Here is a 17282-nt window from a genome sequence, read left to right as displayed (position 1 = left end):
GTTGTTTATAAATAACTCTAAGAATAATAATGCATACACAAATATAATTTTTCCACTTCATGTGTTTTCATAGGAGGAAGTATAAAGAAAACATCATGAAAAATATGTATCACAGAACTGAAAAAGAAGTATATAGATATCAGTGAAATCTGGGCTATGTAGCAAGCTGTATAGTACAGTAAGTTATTGAGAGCAGACCCAAGAGTAAACCCTTAATAACTGTGGATGTGGTCTCAAACAAAACCAAATAAAACAGTCCAATAAGTTTATTAAAAAATTGTTCCACATCGATTCCTCCGCCCCTGTCGGAGAGCCCGGCAAGCTACCGAGAGTATTCGATATGCCAAACACAGTAACAACAAAGTCTCCAATGGAGACGTTACTGGGCCCGCTCGAGCAAATCGATGATCTACAGGAGGGCCTTTTACTTATTCAATATGAATAGTGTATTCTGTTTTAGAAAAAACTGCTAACCAAGAAATGGAATAGAAGGTGATTTTTGAGAGCACACTTTACCAGTCCATTAAACAGAAAAGATTTACCAGTAACTACATAAAAAAAAGAAAATAGGAATAAACTTGATTGTATTTCATAGGTAAGCAATGTTTTAAATGAGTAAAATAGAGAAACTTCGTAATTACAAAAAATTATTCTCATCAATACCTCTGAATATTAAACAGCAAACAACACGTGTTAAACCTAGCATATGATTTCAGTTTATCACACAAATAGAAAAGACCATATAAAATGATCACAAAATATTGAAAATTACTTTCAAAACCTAGTGTTGAATTATCTTTATTAACCTGGAAAACGTTCTTCTCAATGTTAATAAATAAGCACCAAAATTCCATTAAATATTCTTAATGTAGGAACAATCAAAATGAAGAAATATGACAAAAATGTGTAATTCGACATGTGTGACTTGATTTTCCTCTTTCCTCTTAGGATCTAAAAACGGAAGTTGACTATTATCAAAATACTCTCATGTTAGGAAGAAAAAAATCACATGAAATAATATTTGTAAAGATGACAAGCAGCTTTAACCTGGAACCTACTTACAACACAAATGAATCAAATCTCCTGAATCAAGATAGAAGATACCATTTTTTTTTTAATTTCAACAGGCAACGCGTACATGTACTTAAAAACTAGAACGTCATTAAAACATTGAAGATTCTATTTCTTCCACCCACCTAGATAGCCACTATTAGCTATTAATGGGATGCATCATTTCTGAAGCATGTTCATATTCCAAGTTGTCATGTACCAAGTACTGTGTTCTAAAAGGTAATAAGGAAAAAAGTCACCAAGGATGGATTTCTGATATACTGGTTTTCCTACTGGTACCCTACTCAAGGAATTGTATACTTTCTAGTCCTGGCATTTATTGAAGTAAATTGCTTTGACTTGCTCTCAGTGTATTTACCTCAGCATATTTAACATATATTCTTTCTTTTTTGATTTTAAATCCTTGGTTTTCTTCAACATTCAATCCAGATGGTTTCCCCTTCCTTGATAATTGCCATCCATATTCTTTCTTTCTTTCTTACCTATTTTATTCTCCCTCATATAGTCTTGGTTTCGGTTGGTCAATGTTTGATGAAAGTGATCCCAAACTTTCTTACCTTAGAGGGCTTGCCTCCCTACCGCTCAGCACTCCACACCTTCCCCATGCCCCAAATTTTCTTATTACCTGGTTTAAATAGAAAACTCAAAGATCAATGATTATTACTGTGTAATAGCACTATATTTAAACTACTGAAGTATAAATACAAGAGGAGAGACCATTACAGAGAAACCATGCGGGTATATATTAACAGGTTTCCACAGCATCTACATTTTCTGTTTCTGTAAAAATACTGTCTCTGATTTACTTTTGTCAATGGGTATTTTATAAAATACACGATTAAAAGAAAAAAAACACAGAGAATCAACATATATAAATATATATATATGTTTGTATTTGAGCTCGTAAATACGTCTAAAATATAAAGTAATCAATGAGGAAAAACAGTTTGTATGTGAGAGAAAGAAAGCCAATGTCTAAAATCACACAGGAAATATCAAAGTCAAGCTAAAATGAGACTTATAAAATTCTACTTGAACACTTTCTGTCATTACTACGTGCTGGTTTTACTAGACTTCTTTTAAGTTTAGTGATGATAAATCTAATTAAAAGCTTTGAAAAGTATTATACCTTACCTGACATGGTCAGAGAAGAGGAAATACCGATGAAAGGTAGACGAGAAGAGGAGACGGTACGTGAGTGCGTCTGAACACTGAAGCGGTTTAAGACCACAAGTGTCCAGTACAGATGACTGGTCAATGTTGATTGGTCATTTGTCACTGGTCACTTTCCAGGATGATTCAAATTTGTTTACAAACAACCGTATGGGAACCCCAACATTCGACCAATTGGTGGTTGGTTTGGTGGGAGAATGATGTCATGAAATAGGCAGTTAAAGGTAGAGCCTAGCCAATCAGGAGGTCAGATTCCCAGGAAGAATACCGGATTGGATAGAGAGAGGGGTAGAATGAAGCAGGCTAGGGAGATGGAATCTTGCAAGACAGTTATAACAGTTTCAACTTCCTCAGACTATTGTGTTAGAAAACTACTCCCATTATACTCAAGAGCTTACATATTTCATTAACAAATCAAGAAAATTACTAAATAATCATTTTATTGCACTGTTAAAGAAACAACATTCGGTATTACTAGTATATTTTATATAACGTTTACAGCACAGCGCGTACAGCATTTGCCTTGCAGAAGGCCAACCCTGATTCCGATTCCTCTCCCGGCAAGCTACCCAGAATATCTCGCCCTCATAGAAAAAACCTGGCAAGCTACCCATCACGTATTCGATAGGCCAAAACCAGTAACAACTAGTCTCACAATGTGTTGTAAGATGTTACTGGTGCCTGCTCGAGCAAATGGATGAACCACGGGAGGATAGTGCTACAGTGCTATGATTGAAAAAAATGGTGGTTTCTTTCAATATGACAACACTTACTATGATAAGTTGTAGATGAATTGAGATGTGTTAAAATATAAAAATAATGAGAAGAAATTGTAAATGCACAGGTATCTCTATTTTACAAAACAAACAGTTGTTCTCAGTTTAAAACTGTAGAAGATAAAGAAAAACATATGCTCATTTCTGTGAAAATCTTACAATCTGAAAGAAAAGATAAAAAGTAAATTAAGTGATCAAAAAACAAGGAAAACATACAACTAATGTCAATTAATATGATAGGTAAAAGATGAATGTTTTTAATAAATTATTGCTGTGAAATAAATCAGTATTTAGCTATTAAATTGTATAGAAAAAATAAGCATAAATTATGATCATATAATCTATATTCAAAGAAGTGTAAATAACTTGTAAACACAAGAGCAATTTTCAAGCTCAGTAGTAGACAAAGAGCACAAATTAAAATGACAAATTAAAATGTGTCCCAAATTACAAACATTTAAAAATCAGGTAACATCTTTTCCTAGCAAAGATGCTAAAAATAGACCTTTTCAAGTTATTTTATTGATAATTAAATCTGTATAATAGTATGGCAATATATACTTAGTTTTAAGCAGTTTAATATTCTTGAAGTAAATTAGCTTTTGTGTGCGTATATGGAAATTCAGGTATCAAACCCATAACCTCACATATGTGAGGCAAATATTTTACCACTGAGATATATTTTCAACCACAGTGAGATATTTTGGTTTTGTTTCTATAGTGTGAGGAATAGAACCCAAAATTTCATACTTGCAAGCCAAGTGCTTTAGCCCTGAGCTACATACCCAGTCATAAGTAAGTAACTCTTTTCTTTCTTTTTGGGTCACACCTGGCAATGCACAGGGGTTACTCCTGGCTCTGCACTCAGGAATTACCCCTTGTATTGCTCAGGCGAACATATGGGATGCTGGGAATTGAACCTAGGTCGGCCAATTGCAAGGTAAACATCCTACCAGCTGTGCTATCGCTCCAGCCCTAGTAAGGTAGCTTTTTATATCAGATCTTAAGTAAACAATCAGAAAAGTAGACAAATAGATATAAATGTTCACAACAATATCATCTTAACAGTAAAACATTACAATTATAAAAAACTCAATAAAATGTTATAGTAACTGAAATTTATTTTTTAAAGATTATACTTGTATATATACTAATATAAATACATAATTGAAAGACTCCAAAGAAATGTACCTTCATTTTACTTGTACGTTTATTGTGGTTCTTTTCTCTTTTTAATATAGTTATCCCATGAACAATAAAAATTTGGACTTCTGTATGATTTTTTGTCAAAAATTATATTTAGAAACTTTTTTGGAGATTGGTAAAGGTAAAGGCCCTCCCGTTGATCATCGATTTGCTCGAGCAGGCCCAGTAACGTCTAAAGCCCTCTTTACTATTGTTAGATCGTTCTCTGGTTTTATTTTTACTTTATGTTCTAATCTTAATGCTACCACCATCTACTCAGTCAACCTAGCTAAACCCTAAGGTCTCTTCCACTTTCTCCTGCACAAGTCTCTGCTTTCTGACAAAAGGGAGGATCTCAGAATGCTGACATCAATCTAATACCCAGGGCCGCAGGAGATAGTGTAGTGCTTATGGAACTTGCCTCACATGCACTCAATTTGACTCCCAGCACCACCTGATTGCCAGAGTATCAAAGGCTGTATAGCCTCGGAGGACCCCAAGCACCATGGCCACGTTTTCTGAGAATTGTCTGTGGAGCCCTCACACCTCCTGAGCATTGCTATAGAGACTCTCCCAGCAACCGAAAAATATGTAATGCCCCAGAAACATGTACTTGTCTTAAATAGGGACCCTCACTTGAGGTGAGGTTCACAAGGAAATATTGTATGAAAACATAAATCAAAGAAGCAGGGGATAAAGGGTATATCATGTGAGAAGAGATCATATATTTGGTGAAATGTGTTAAGATTCAGATGCCCTAGTCTTCCCACAGGGATATTCCTTCAAAATTGCCCCCATTATACTGGAAGGGTGCTAGAACATTATATGACTGAAACTCAATTATGAGCATCTTTGTAACTGTGTATCTCTTGGTGATTCTAATTTTTAAAGTAATTTTTAAATGCACCCATAAAATTACCTTTTTACCACTAAATGGGAAAGATACTTTCTAATACTTATCCTGACCAAAAGCTCAACAGAGTGTGACACTTGCCAGGAAATGTCCTCCCTTGCATTTTTCTCATGATACTTATTAGTACTTCACTCTTCTGTTTCTTTCCACTTCTCATGCCAAATCTTTAGTCTCCCTTGCAAGCTCCTCAAACATTATGTATCTATTCAACACTGATGCTCTTTGCCATTTGCTCCTCTTGATTTCTTGTCCATGAACTGATTCTAAAACATAGCATAGCTGCAATTACAATATTCATGCCAAAGACAGTCATTGATGTATCTTTGGGTTTAGCATTCTTCAAGCTATTGACACACAGGTGAGTAACAATATTTTCCTACAGAGAACACAAAAATAGTTATGCTGGGTTTTAAAGTTCTATCAGTAGTCTGAGTTACAAATTAAGGATATATATTTTTAATGTTTTATTGAATATCTGTGAGATAGACCACTACAAATCTATTCATAATTTGCTTCCAGTCATATAACAATCCAACATCCATCCCTCCACTAGTGTACATTTCCCACCAATGTTCCTGGTTCCCTAAAGCCATCCCCCAACACCCTACCCCCACCACCAGCCTGTCTCTATGGCAGGATCTTTGATTCTTTCTCTCTGTCTCCTTTTTATTTTGTGCATCATTGGTCTCGTACATGTACTAAGAGGTCATCATGTTTGTTCAAGGAATTTAGTATTTTTTACAGGAAGCTACGGCTGGAGTAGCTTTGAGGTATGGAAATGACTGCTGAGGCTTCCATAAGTACAGGGCAGTGGGGATGGGATGCCCATTGTGACCCAGAGAAAGCCTGGAGATTTCAGTCACAAAACCCGCATATCCGAATTTTCAGCTGTTATATTTCAGTGAGAGCCATCCTGAGAAGTTGGAAACCAGATGAGGGCATGGTGGCGATTTTCGATTGTGGGAGCAAGTGGCTGCACTGGGTTCTGGTTGGGTGGGCACCCAACTAACCTGCCTCCCTCGATTTACCCTAGTGTGTTCATCCTTTTGCAGGTCCAAGATTAACTGTGGCTTTTGATCTCTTTCAAGATTTGTTTATGGGTCTCTGAAACGAGACCAATCCATTAGCTTGTATAGCTGAGCCAGGGGTGGTTTGTGAACATGGCTCCCACATATCTTTAGGGAGTTTAATTTCTCGGGAAACTTAGTCCTGAGGTGTTGGGATCCAGCCAGCGGCACAGTGGCAATTTGAGGTTATCAGGAAGCATGAAGACACCATCAGACTGTTGATGCACTCACCTGAGAGTCTAGGTTGACTTCCTGGAGGCATTGCACCACCAGACTAACAAAGATTCATTGAATTAATAAGCGAATAATCAATATTTTTAAAATGTGTCACTTTATTGCATTTTAGAAGGGTAACTTCTAACAAGGAAATAATATTCAGGGTATAATCAAGATATAGGATTTATTCTTAATATATTTAATAAAAGCTACACATTTTGGAAATTTATACAAACAAATTTTTTATAGTATTGTTGGGATCGGGAGTTCCCTAGCCCTGGGAGGCGCAGAGAGACCAGATAGACACAATTCCTGCAGGAGTAAAAACGGGGTTTATTTAGACCAGCATGCTGGGGCTCCGCAGCATACCCCAAAAATGGGCAGTGGCTGAGAGCCCTGAACTTCTTCAAAGGGGATCTTATATAGGCCTTCACTGGCCGTTACAGCAAAGCCCGCGCATTTCATAGCCAATAGATTTGTAACAACATATACTTTCTTAACCAATCCATTTAAAAGTACCTCACTCCTTAGCCTATAGATTCAAAGATCAGCATTTACATATATCGATTGTCAGCACAAGCAAGGTTATAGCTGGAATCATTAAGCCTTAGGTAATCTACCTTGACCATCCTCCTTTTGAGTTACCCAAGTCTGCAGGGTGCTTTAGTGAGACAATACATTCCAGGAAAAGGCAATTTCCCCCAACCACCCGCATCACATCCTGAGTTATCCTTTACCCAAATCTGCAGGGTGCTTTACTGAGACAATACATTTCAGGGACAGTAAATCACTTTCCAAGTCCCCTCTCCCCCAGGTGCAAAGCAGCCAAGCAGTTTTACAGAAAGCAATGTTGCAAGTTAGCTAAAGTACACAAAAATTTGATGCCCTAATATGGATTCTTTCAGTATCTGTCTTCATAATTTACTTGTAAATTACTAAGATATCACTGTATATTCCACTGTTCTTAGCATAGAAATTTACAGACAGAAAGTGCTACGTAAAAGTTCATTTTGGCACTTCTGTTCAAGGTGGTACTAGAAGTACTTGCAATAGAAATAAGGTAAGAAAAAGATATTAAGGGTTTTTATGTATGAAAGGTAGCAATAAGCTCTCACTATTCACAGCAGATATCATACTCTATTTAAAGAATACTAGAACCTCTACCAAAAAAGCTTCTAGAAACAATAGACTTTCATAGTAAAATTGCAGATTATAAAACCAATACCCAAAAGTGTATGGCTTTTTTATATGCAACTTATGAGAGAGAAGAAAGTGACATGAAAAAGCAATTCCATTCACAATCGTGCCTCAGAAAAATCAAGAACCTTGGAATCTGCTTAACTAAGGAGGTAAAGGACCTACACAACAGGAAATAACAAAGGACACTAGGAAATGGAAACTTATCTCCTGCTTATGGAATGGGTGAATTAATATTGTCAAAATGGCAATACTCCCCAAAGCATTGTACAAATTCAATGTGATCCCTATAAAGATACCCATGACATTCTTCAAAGAACTTGATCAAGCACTCCTGAAATTCGAATGGAACAACAAACACCCACTAATAGCTAAAGCAGTTCTTGGGGAAAAAACGATGGATGCATCACCTTCCCCAACCTCAAACTCTACTATGAAGTGATAATAATGAGAACAGCATGGTACTGGAACAAAGGCAGAGCCGCAGACCATTGGAAATGGATTGAATATACTGACACACAACCACAAATATATAATCATCTAATCTTTGATAAGGGAGCAAGAAATGTGAAGTGGAGCAAGAGAGTCCTCTTTAACAAACGGTGCAAAAAAAACTGGACAGCTACATGCAAAAAAAAAAAAAATGGCTCAGACCTCTACCTAACACCATGCACAAAAGTCAGATAAAAATGGGTCAAAGACCTCAAAATCAGACCAGAATCCCTCAGGTACATTGAAGACAAGGTAGGCAAATCCCTCCAGGACATTGAAGTTAAAGGTATCTTCAAAGATAACACTCCACTTGCAAAGCAACTGGAAACAGAGATAAACAAAGGGGACTATCTTAAATTAAGTAGCTTCTGTACTTCAAAAGAAACAGTGACCAGAAGCACAGACTCTGCCATGTGGGCAAGATACTCACAGAAGCCTACCAGGTTCTCTGAGAGTGAGAACTGGACAATAAGAGTTGTTATCTTATCAACAATATCCAATCTCTGGATCTTGGCCATTGATGGGATTACATGGCTCCAGGGGCTGTTCCTGGTTGTAACACTTAGCTACTAGAAGATCGGGGATCTGGATGGAGGGGGCCCAGTCTTGATCTTAGCAGCCTTGGAGATCACATCCCCCTGTCCCGCACACCTGGGTTCTGTTGAAGTACACGGGGCTTAGGTTTATCCAATTGCACCCATCACAGTGCTCCCGAGTCACTTCCATTACTTTGTCTGTCTGTAACCACTTCTATGCTCTCTGCCCCAACCAATTTGTAAGGTCTCATCCTTCTTAGACACTGAAGCTGTACTGTAAGTTATTGCCTTCCTCCTCTCCTTATGTCTTTTCAGCAGTTTAACTTAATGCAATGTTCTTTTGTATAGATACAGGAAGACAATTAATTAATATGCTTTGTAACTTAGGAATTGATTGGCTTTGAATATTATTCACTCCTGGGCTTCTGTCTTCTCAACTTAAGTCTCAGTTGACCTCACTTCCTAGCACCCCAAGGGCAGGGTCCCGACGTGGGACTGGATGTTACCAGGGCAAGCCGGTAAGTTATGGGCTAACCTGGCATCGCGATGGGCCAGGCCAAGGTGCCACGATTCTTAACTATAAGTTAAGAGGTTGATCATAGGCAAATGATGTCATGATCCAAAAGTAACGACAACACTAGGGCCCTGCTGCTAGGAATAGGAAAAATATCTTGCCTGAGCACTGCAGTCTGAGATCAAGATGACCCTAGGAGAGCAATTCTACAAGCTCAAAGTATTTCTTACTGTGTCCATACAAAATGATTAATATTATATATGCTTATATGTTGGTTGGACAAGGAGAGGAGAAAGACCTCCTATAAGCTGTTTTCCTGTGTGTCCTGACTAGCTTGGATGAAACTGCTTTCTCCCCTTCAAACTGCCTTTGTTAGGGCGCAGATCGTGATCTCCCTTTAACGACAAAGAGACTCCAGAGACTGCAAACATCAAGCAAGGTTTATTTTAAGACTGGCTAGCCAGGGTCAAGCCGCCTACACAGACACGCAGGTCAGTTAGGTGAGGCAAGACCCAGAACTTCTTCAAAGGGGATCTTATGTAGGCCTTCACTGGCCGTTACAGCAAAGCCTGCGCATTTCATAGCCAATAGATTTGTAACAACATATGCTTTCTTAACCAATCCAATTAAGGGTAAATCACTTCTTAGCCTATAGTTTAAAGATCAGCATTTTGGGTTGGTGGCTAGGAACTGACAGGTTTTTAAGGCAGTCCTGGGTCTTGCAACATGGATCTTGTGAGAGACCTCCGGTTATCTGGTCTGACCCCCACCCTTCCAGTACCTGTATCTGAATTCCTTGCTCAGGGGCAGAAAAACCAGTTATTTTGCAGTGCAGGCTCCTATAAAGTGGATCTGAAAAAGCTTATCTAGACCTGTTTCTTGAAAAACAAGTTATTTTGCAATGCAGGTTCCTATTAAGCTAAGCTAAATTAATTCTGGTGGTAGTCCATTTTGGGCCTGTCCCTTACACCTTCAGTAAATGATTTCAGTATACTGAGACAGTTTTCCTTTTCTTTCAGAAACCTAGCTGGTCTTAGATCTGCAGATATCAGGTGCTAGCCAGGACTGATCTTTGGGATGTAGATTCCCAGCTCTAGCCAGGCTGGTCTTTGGGATGCAAATCAAGGTGGTTGCAGCTTGTGAAAGTGCTTGTGGAAGGTTTCAGTTTGGCTTTGTATCTTCTTTCCTGAGGCCAGTATTACTACTGGCCTGCTGATGTAAGGAAACAATGTGGATGTAAAGAAACAATATATGGTTTGCTGCCTCAATGTTCTTTCTGTAACTCCTTTTGATGACATCACTGTAATGCCCCTTTTAGAGGTTCTATGATCTATATAAGGGGATCTTCCTGGATCTCAGTGCCAGCACGTGCTTGAGGATTCCTGAGGCCTCTATGACATACATCTCTTCCATGTAATAACCTGCTGCTTCACGACCAACGAGCCTGACCCCCGTTTCCTTCCATCTCCTGACCATCGCCATCGACCTCCGTGGAGCGGGGAAACGGCCTGACGGCCAGCCTTTTATTTTTTGTGTGTTTACACAGGTTCTGCTTCCACTTCCTTCATGCATGAGTCTGCTTCAAGATTGGGCAGAGTGGTCTTAAGCGTACCTATGGCTGGTTGCAGAGGTCTTCAGCTGTTGGGGTTCTACTCAGGGCAGTGAGGGAAATTCACCCCTCCCCGTCCAAGGGGCCCCGGTAAGGAAAGCCAGGTGCGGGGTCAGGAGCCTGTCGTTTTAGACATATTTGGAATTAATTTTAGATCTAAAAGTACTTATGTGCTTAGTAATAAATTACTATACACTTTTCAATCACCTCAGAGACCCCACTCTGCTTAGAGAACTAGATTTTTAAATACAGGGCTGTTTTGCCTGTGTGTCATGACTGAGAATCACTCTCAGTAGATATGAAACTCACTATACACAAAGATGCACACAGGCTACTTTGAGTCATCTGTGTTGTTAATGTGTGTTGGCCATTAAACTTCACTGAGACCCCTTTATCTGTCCTTTACAGGAGCCTCATGAGTCTCACCTTCTGTTCAAGTTGAACTTGTAATAAGGTGGAATGAAATCATCAATATGCTCCTCACCTCTTCATTCAGGAGAAAAATCCGACTTACATTCGAGGTGGTCAAATTGCAGACAACACCATCCACCTTTTCCTGGAGATGTACACGGGACTGAGGTGACAACAGCAAAAGGCTCTAGTTTAATGGTTTTAATGAAGGTTTCAGGGAAGGGCATTAAAGAAGACTCATATACCATCTTCCAAAAGAATTATTTTGTAAAACTGATGCCTTGGGTATGGTAAAAGATAATATGGTAAAAACCATATTTTTCTTTCTAGGACATTAAAGTTCTAAATCTAACTATTCAAGCTGCTTTGAAATACATTCCTTGATTTGGAATCACTGTCTGCCATCGGAGTGTGTAAGGACAACACTCAAAGTAATAAGAAGAGAAAAGGTAAAAAAGGTAAAGGCCCTCCCGTTGATCGTCGATTTGCTCGAGCGGGCCCAGTAACATCTCCATTGGAGACTTTGTTGTTACTGTGTCTGGCATATCGAATACTCTCGGTAGCTTGCCGGGCTCTCTGAGAGGGGCGGAGGAATCGAACTCGGGTCGGCCATGTTGGCCGCTTGTAAGGCAAACGCCCTACCCGCTGTGCTATCGCTCCAGCCGAAGAGAAAAATATGGAAAAATTAACTCATACTATGTTTTGTAACATATATACTAAAATTGAAATGATACAGAGATTAGCATGGTCCTTGCACAGAGATGACATGCAAACTTGTAAAGTGATCCATGTTTTTGTTGCAAGAAGAATTAACAGGGCGACTTTAAGCTAAGAAAATCCACACAAGTACAAAAATTCTACATAAAGATAGCACAAATCCCCATCACAACAATCTCCTCAATGTCAGTGGACTAAATGTGCCAATTCAAAGGCACAGAAAGGGAAGATGAATTAGAAAACTGAACCCAACATTCTGCTGCCTGAAGAAACACTTCTGAACAATCAAAGCAACCATGGGCTCAAAGTCAAAGGCTAGAAAACAATTCTTCAAGAAAGAAAAGAACACCTCCACAAAGCTGGAGTGGACATACTAGTATCAGACCATATGGACTTCAGGCTATAGGTTATAAGAGAGAGTGAAGGTCATTTCTTCATGATCATGGGATCTGTACATCAGAAAGAACTCACCCTCCTCACTGTAGGTGCTCCTAATGACAGACCAGCAAAATTCTTAAAAATAACTTCTAAAAGACTTAAAGAAAAACATTGATAGCAACACAATACTAGTAGGAGATTTCAACACTTCTTTGTCACTTCTCGATAGATCAAACAGACTGAAGCTCAGCAAGGAAATATTTTCTTTAAGGGAAGTAATGAACAACCGATGGATTAGGGAAGAAATCAAAGAGGAAATAAAAAGTTTCCATAAACAAATGAGAATGAGGACACGAGCTACCAGAACTTGTGGGACACAGCAAAAGCAGTGTTAAGAGGAAAGAGTATAGCTCTACCAGAATTCATCAGGAAGAAAGAAAGGGCCTGCATGAATAAATTAGAGCTCAAGATTTGGGAAAATGACCAACAAAAGTAGTCCAAACTAGGCTGGAAGAAGGAAATAATAAAACTTGTACCAGATATCAATGAGCTAGAATCCCAAAATACAATCCAAAAGACCAATACGAGCAAAAGCTGGTTCTTTGAGAAAATAAATAAGATCAATAAACCATGAGAAGCCTCGCAAAGAAACAAAGAGAAAGAACTCCAATAAGTCAAATCAGAAATGCAAAGGGGCATATCCTAATAGAAACTACAGAAATCCATAGGATCATCAGAGATTATATTGAGAATCTTTACAGCAGGAAATGAGAGAATCTTATATAAATTGATAAATTTTTGGATTCCAATTACCTCCCAAGGCTGAACCAATAAGATTTGGAATACTTGAACCTATCACTTCCAAGGAAATTGAAATGATGATCAAAAGTATCCCCCCAAACAGAATCCCTGGCCCAGATGGATGGATTCAATAGTGTAATATTTCAAACCTTTAAAGACGAAATGCTGCGAACATTTTTCAAGATTTTCCAGGAAATTGAAGAATCAGAAATACTCCCAAATAGTTTCTATGAGGCAAAGATCACCCTAATACTCAAATCAGACAGAGACACCACAAAAAAAGAAAATTACAAACTTATTTCCTTGATGAATACAGATACACAGATTCTCAAGAAAATATCAGCAAAGAGAATCCAGAAACTCAACAAAAGATCACACACTATGACCAAGTAGGTTTATCTTGGGGATGCAAGGATGGCTTAACATTCTCTAGTCAATCAACAGAATACACCATCTCAATAAAATAAAGATAAAAGTCATATAATCATATCAATATATGTAGATAAATCATTTGATGAGATCCAGTACCCATTCATGATGAAAAACTCTCAACAAAATGGGAGTTGAAAGTACTTTCCTCAATATAGTCAAAGCAAATTATCACAAACCCACAATAAGCATTATTCTCAACGGGGAAAAACTGAAGGCTTGGAGCAGAAATCAATGAACTAGAATTCCAAAATACAATCAGGCACAAAACAAGTTACCCAATCTCAACACTCCTATTCAACATAGTACTTGAAGTATTTGCCATATGATTTCGGTAAAAAAAAAAAGATATCAAGGACATCCAGATAAAAAAGGAAGAACTCAAGCTTTTACTATTTGGAGATGACAAGATACTATACTTAGAAAATCCCAAAGAATCTACAAAAAAGCTCCTGGGAACTATAGATTTGTTTAATAAAGTAGCATATTACAAAATCAATATCTGGTACGCCATGGCTTTCCCATATATTAATAATGAAAGAGAAATAAGAGATAGAGAAAAACAATCCCATTCACAATAATACCTCAGAAAATCGAGTATATTAGAATCAACTAAAAATGTTAAGGATCTATACCAAAAGAAAAAAAAAACCTACAAAGCTCTACTTTACGAAATAAGAGAGTATATGAGGAAATGGAATCACATCCCATGCTCATGGATTGAGAGGTTTAACACTGTCAAAATGGCAATACACCCCAACGCTCTATAAAGATTTAATGCACATTCTATAAGGATACCCATAACATTTTTCAAATAAATATATTAAACACTCTTGAAAGTCATACACAACAATAAACTCCCATGAAGAGCTAAAGCAATCTTTGGTAAAAAGAAGAAGGGAACACCTTCCCCAACTTCAAACCCAACTACAAAGTTGTAGTAATCAAAATACCATGATATTCAGATAAAGACAGGCCTCAGATCAATGGAATATAGTTAAATATCCTGACGCTGACCCTCAGATTATTATTACCTAATCTTTCATAAAGGCTCAAATACATCACAGGTAGCTTGCCAGGCTCTGCCATGAGGGCTAGATACTCTCTAAGCTTGCCGGGCTCTCCAAGAGGGGCGGAGAAATCGAACTCGCATCGGACATGTTGGCTGCGTGCAAGGCAAACGACCTACTCGCTGTGCTATAGCTCCAGCCCATTAGATGTATTCGATATACCAAACACAGTAACAACAAGTCTCATGATAGAGACGTTATTGGGCCCGCTTAAGCAAATTGCAGCCAACATGGCCGACCCGAGTTCGATTCCTCTGCCCCTCTCGGAGAACCTGGCAAGCTACCGAGAGTATCTCGCCCTCATGGCACAGTCTGGCAAGATCCCCATGATGTATTCCATATGCCAAATACAGTAACAACAAAGTCTCCAATGGAGACGTTACTGGGCCCGCTCCAGCAAATCGACGAACAATGGGAGGACCTTTACTTTTACCTTACCTTCATAAAGGCTCAAGAAATATGAAGTTGAGCTAGGAACTCTCTTCAGCAACTGGTGCTGGGAAAATTGGACAGCAACATGCAAAAAAAATGAACTCAGACCTCTTTATAGTGCCAGGCACAAAGTCAGATCAAATGTATTAAAGACCTCAATATCATACCTGAATTCTTAAGATATATGGAGAAAAATGTGGGAAGATCCCTGCATGACATTAAAGCTAAGGGAAACTTCTAGAATGAAACACCAATGACCAAGGAAGAGGAAGTGAAGATAAACAAATGAGACTACATTAAACTAAGAAGTTTCTGCAACTCAGAAAAAATGGTGACCATGATAAAAAGAGAGCCCACATAATGGGGAAAAATTATTTATGCAATACCCATACAATTAACCTCAAAATTCTGACTGCTGTATCATTAAGAACGCTAAATAGTTCCTGTGAATTTTATTCTTCTTCACATATATTTACTCTAAAATATTTTAGATTTCCTTTTAAACGACAGGTAAAAAGGTAAATTTATGAGTTTTTTTAAAAATTAAAAATACCCCTATACATAGCCAGGTGCGACCCAAAAAACAAAAAAGCAAGCAAGCAAGAAAGAAAGAAAGAAAGAAATTAAAAATTAAAAAATAATGCTGTTTGCAATGCTAAGGATCAATCCCAGATCATCATACAATGGAAGGCTAATGCTCTTTCACTGAGTTATATCCCTGTTCTTTAACATTTAATAAGTTCTTAATTGATGTCTCATTGCATTTTCTTTTTTAAAAAATGCTTTTCTAAATGTTCCTGGTCGCCAATATACCTCCTACATTTTGACCCTCGCTTCTCTTCTATATTTGACCTCTAAGACTCTGTTGTCACCTTATCCTTCCTATAGCCATGTTTTCCTTGGAAAAAGTTTCCAAGATCATGTCTGGCTTGATTTAACTTGGCATAAAATGGAAACCTTATTTTCTGTATGCTCTCATGCTAGAGGTGATGATGTTTTCGATCCAGGTGAACTCTTTTCTGGGGAACATTCTGGCTGTTTCTATTTGACTTCAAAATATCTAAAGGTAATTCATCATCTTTTTTTTTTTTGCGTTTTTGGGTCACACCTGCCAATGCACAGGGGTTACTCCTGGTTCTGCACTCAGGAATTACACCTCACGGTGCTTGGGGGGACCATACAGGATGCTGGGAATCTAACCTGGGTAGGCCGTGTGCAAGGCAAATGCTCTACCTGCTGTACTATAGATCAAGCTCCGCCCCCCGCATCCCCATAATTCATCATCTTGAGTGCCTCAGATTTTTACCTTCGATTTAGAAACTTCATCTTTACATTGACACAGTAAATTGAAACCACAAAACCATTGAATGTTATAATAGTAGCAGCCATGAGCAAACATTGATAACCTATAAGTTGGCATGAACGAATTCTGTCTCAGAGGCTTCAATTCTGAGAATACCTGTCACTACCTCCTTTCTGTTACGTATCCCAGGATCAGAATCTACATCAGGCCATCAGTAGAAATTGTTCACCCGAAAGCTAGCCTTCCACTGGGATCAGAATCCATGATCCATCTAACTTGTAATTTTTCATTCATGACTTGTTGACCTTGTTTCAGTTGGAGGCATCCAGAGCATACACTCTGCTTTCCCGTTGTTTCCACAGGAAATCCAAATACCTAAGAATGTTATCATTTCTGACGCCACTGTGAAAGATATTTTTGGAATCCCATCGTAAGATACTATCATTAATGTTATAAAATTACTGTTCTCAATAGTCCGGATCTCCCCAAAGAACTCTCTACCGTCCTCACTCCAAGTGCAGACTCCAGTTTATCATGCTCCTGAAAGTACTTCTAATAGTTTCACTCAGGTTATCCCCTAAAGTGCACAAGTTAATTTCATACCACTCCAAGTTCTTATTCCTAAACTACCAGAGTGGGCTTGGTCCTCAAGCTTATGTTCTCCCTTGAAGAAATACCGTGCTTCCTTTCTCTATGTCTCTCTTTGCTTGCTTTGTTAAATGAGTGTTCTCTCTTGAACATATATTCCATTCCACCCTACACCGGTTTAACAAGTTTCTAAGTGTTTTTCAGTAAAATCTATTTTGCTTCACTAAACTAAAAATTTTAAACCACCAGAGCATTGTTTAAACCAATATTTCTATCCTTTAAACCAAAAATTTTGAAAATGAAAGGGAGTAAATCAATGGAATACTACTCAGCTGTATGAAGTGAAATCTTATTATCTGTATAAAATTGGATCACATGAGGATATTATATTTAGTGACATAAAC

The 17282-nt window shown here is 38.1% G+C and overlaps 1 pseudogene; it reads left to right on the top strand.

Moving 5' to 3' along the window:
* The first annotated feature begins 11857 nt into the window (after positions 1-11857).
* On the top strand, positions 11858-11956 carry LOC130022973 (uncharacterized; annotated as a pseudogene).
* Positions 11957-17282: the final 5326 nt, after the last annotated feature.

Source organism: Sorex fumeus, unplaced genomic scaffold, assembly GCF_029834395.1.
Source record: "Sorex fumeus unplaced genomic scaffold, SorFum_2.1 ptg000021l, whole genome shotgun sequence".
Taxonomy (NCBI): domain Eukaryota; kingdom Metazoa; phylum Chordata; class Mammalia; order Eulipotyphla; family Soricidae; genus Sorex; species Sorex fumeus.
The sequence above is the reverse complement of the archived record's forward strand: the minus strand, read 5'-3'. Positions and strand labels throughout refer to the sequence as shown.